A 4,147-nucleotide genomic window follows, 5' to 3' on the forward strand; every position below is an offset into this window, starting at 1 on the left:
AATAGAGCCAGGAATTAACCCGGAATAGTAGAAACCTGATTCATATCATCCTAACCCCATCTCAAACCTGAATGGAGCCAAAGGTCTATTCTCAACTTAATCCAAGAAGTACTAGTGATTCATTCCCCAATATCGGCAGTCCCGTGTGCCGTTGAGTGGGCTAGGGGTTGGGGGGCAAGGCCCTCCCATGAGCAGGAGTTCAAGGGTAGCAGCCCCTAACCCAAATTTTTGGGAGTCGTTTATACTAGGGGCAAGTTTGTACTTTTGGGGTAGGGACTTAGGTAAGGGTGTCAATTGGACGGTTCCCGGTATTTGGGACGGGACGGTACCGGTACCGGTACCAAAAGTGCCAATCCCAGTACCATCCCATTTAGTTAACGGGACCAAATCTAGATCCCAGTCTCGATTACTAGCGGGACGGGACGGGACGGTACCGGTTCTTAAACGGTTCTAGGCACTGTAGAAAAAGGGAGAAGAAGTTTAATTTTTTCTAACAAGGCGGGTTTATTAGTGTTGTGGAATTTTTTCACTATCATGAAATCTAAGTTGTCTACTGCTTTTTGTTGTCTACTGCTTTTTGTAAAGCAATTTAAATTATGAAATCATAGTTTTACTTCTTCAAACTCCCTAAGATCACATGTAATAAGCTTTTCATTTTTTTAAATCTAGAGAAGTCCTACAAAATGGAAGAATCCCGTTGTGTTTCCTCTTTGATTTTCCCGAACAAAACTCTACTTATCACACATGTCACATGGTAGTATGGTACAAAGTACGAAGTGCAAAAAAGAAGAACCTGGTAGATGTAATTGGTCGAGGGAGGAGGGAGTAGCACTGTAGCAGATTCTGTGAGGAGAGACTTCAAGCTATGGCTATTGACCTGTTGTTCCTCTTCGTATTCAAAATGCAATTAGTGAAACCCTAATGCGTTATAATTCTTATACCTTTTTTTTTATAAAAAAAAAGATCTTATATACTCTTTCTTTTTAAACGGTACTAGTAGTTTCAGTACCATCCGGTACCTAATTGGTATTTCGGTACTCGTATCGTTGGGAATCCCGTCCCGTCCCATTTATCATTCGGCACCAAAATCAGATACCAGTACCGTCCCATTTACTAACGGGACGGTCCGGTACCGGGTTTTAGCGGGATGGTATTGGGACGGTTCCCGGTTTCGGTCCCAAATTGACACCCTTAGACTTAGGGCTTGTATCATTATCATCGAAATAGTGGAAGCTCAACTTATTGCTCAGCCATGGACATAACCTACCTTGGGTGAACAACAGAAATCTGTGTTTTGCGCGTGTGTGATCTTCTCTATGTTTCTCTTTTGCATATCTCTGCTCCGCTGCGCTGTTAATTCCTAACAAGGTCTACTATAATCATTATTTTAATGAACATTATATGAAGGCCATTTTTTGTGTGACATTTTGTATTCACCAGTTATAAATCTTTATTAGACTAACTTATTACTTCTGATGTATTAGTATTTCCCTCTTCATATATCTTAACTCTATGTAGCTTTCAAATATCTTTAGTAATTAATTTTAAGTTACCTATAAACATCTATGTTAAATTACCATAGTCATAGCATTGACTAGGTTCCCAACTATTTTTTATTTTTTATTTTTAAATTTTTGTAGGTAATATTGAAATTTCATTAAAGATAAGAAAATTTACAATCTTTAATAAATACAATGATTAGGTGAACCAACTGGTTACTCTTAATTAATTAGGTACTGTAGAACAATACCAATTATGACAAAACTTGAAAGAACAAAAGCTAATTTACTGTATGAGTTCCAGATATAGCCTTAGTTTTTTAGTGAACCAATATTGAAACTAGTACATCAGCATTACTTGAAGAGCACCATCTTGATACCCCTCTAAACTGCATCAAATTAAGGTGGTTCTATTCCACAAGGAAGTCTTGGTAGTACGCATATATAGGATGAAAGCAAGAACAGTTCCAAGAGAGCAAACAGATCCCCAAATGATGAAAGTCCTTCTATAGCATTCAAATCCCATGCATCTTCCATCTCCATCTCCTCCTCTTTGATAAAGAATTTCTGCCAAGTAACCATAAAAAAAGGAACCCATAGGAATATTAGCTACCACAATGTTATGATTCACCTGCAAATTCTTCTTCCCAAATAGCTCAGTTGTAGTGGAGACAGCTATGGAAGTAATTGCACCAGTACAGATGCTGATAATGCAAGTGCTGGTGTAAATGGTGAGACATGTTGTATTAAGAAGTAAGAAGAATGCTCCTGCCATTGGGACCATAAGTGTAACTAAAGATGCTGACCTCGAAACCATGTATCCAGTACTCCTGACAAAACAATAAGCACACCATAAAGATTTATACTGATATCGTAGATGCAGTGTTCCCTTCATCGCGGATCAAAAGAGCCAAAGCCTATCTCCTTCTCAACTCAATCTTACCCATGGTGGTTTCAATGGTAACTGCACCACTAGTTAGAGAAGTCAAAAATGGAGAAGGCAGTAGAGTAGAGGAGGGGTTCATGGTTATTTTCTTCATAACCATAGCGACCAGAGTTTATGCTGTGTTAGGCAGTATGTCGATATTATCAAGCATTTTTTCGCCCTTGATTCGTGTAATTTGCATGGGGTTTCTCTTAGCATCTCCACTGTTTGTTCCGGTGGTCACTACGATTAAAGAGGAGGGAAGAGTTTCACATCTTGCAGGGAGTATGGATGATGTGAAACTCTTCCCTCCTCTTTAATCCTAGTGACCACCGGAACAAACAGTGGAGATGCTAAGAGAAATTCCATGCAAATTACACGAATCAAGGGCGAAAAAATGCTTGATAATATTGACATACTGCCTAACACGGCATAAACTCCAGTCGCTATGGTTATGAAGAAAATAACAATGAACCCCTCCTCTACTCTACAGCCTTCTCCATTTTTGACTTCTCTAACTAGTGGTGCAGTTACCATTGAAACCACCATGGGTAAGATTGAGTTGAGAAGGAGATAGGCTTTGGCTCTTTTGATCCGCGATGAAGGGAACACTGCATCAACGATATCAGTATAAATCTTTTCGCTTAATCCAACATAGCTTGTTGATAATCCCACTGCAGCTTGGTGATTGGAACTGAAGTTTTTTATTATTACTATATAACAAACAGTGTTAATCCAACAAATACTGTTTCCAGAGAAAACACTAAGCATGAAGAATTTCCAGTATGATATAGGAGAGATTTTGTTCACTATGATGAGGAATTGCAAGCCATAACCTATGAACCCAATTGTTGAACCAATCATGAAGGACTAGTGAGGGGGGCAGGTAAACTGCACTGATGCCTGAAAACAAGCCAAAAAGCTTTCCGGCGTCTGAAGCAAAGGCAAGGTTGTTGAGTTGCACTTGAGAGATGGAGAGGAGATGCTTCAGTTCAGATGAGTAGGCTGGGAAGTCAGAGTTTGTCCCTGCAATTGATTGAAGCCATATGGTACCTACAAGGCTTAGCCATTGAGGGTTTGAAGGAAACATGATTTCAACCATACAAGTTGCAACTGTTTTGGAACTTTTGATTGCTGCCTAGCTTCCTGGTTTCTTTTTTATAGGCTATGTAAGTTTTGTGGTGTGTATGTATGAAGAGCAATGATTTACACAAAGTAGGTGAGAAGGAGGGCTAGGATTAGATCAAGGGGGATTAGATCAAGGGGAGGAGAGACGTAGAGAATGTAGAGAATTGAGAGAGAGAGAGAGAGAGAGAGAGTGATGGGAGAGATTGGATCGTGGAGGGCTTTTGGGGAGAGGGGAGATAAATTAGGGGAGAGAGATTTTAAGGAGAGATGGGAGATGGATTTGGGGGCAGTATGTGTGAGAGAGATTTTAGGAGAGAGAGGAGGGGTTTTAGGAAATATGGAAGAGAGAAATATGGTGGGTAGTTATAGGAGAGATGGGAACCGTGGAATGAGATGGGATAGGGAAAAATAAAATAATTAAATAATTTAAAAAAAAAAGGGAAAAGTGAAATGGAAAGAGGATGGGAGAGAGCGTGGAGAGGGAATTGTGAGAGACACAGAAAATAGGAGGAGAGGTGGAATTGCTGTCCACGATTACTTTCCTTCTTCCCTCTTTCTTCTCCTTGATTCTCTCTTCCAATCCTTCTTTAATTTA

At 39.7% G+C, this 4,147-nt stretch overlaps 1 pseudogene; it reads right to left on the reverse strand.

The window, feature by feature from the left end:
* Positions 1 to 1,835: 1,835 nt before the first annotated feature.
* On the reverse strand, positions 1,836 to 3,514 carry LOC122655367 (annotated as a pseudogene).
* Between the last annotated feature and the right edge of the window lie 633 nt (positions 3,515 to 4,147).

This window comes from Telopea speciosissima, chromosome 3 (assembly GCF_018873765.1).
Source record: "Telopea speciosissima isolate NSW1024214 ecotype Mountain lineage chromosome 3, Tspe_v1, whole genome shotgun sequence".
NCBI classification, from domain to species: domain Eukaryota; kingdom Viridiplantae; phylum Streptophyta; class Magnoliopsida; order Proteales; family Proteaceae; genus Telopea; species Telopea speciosissima.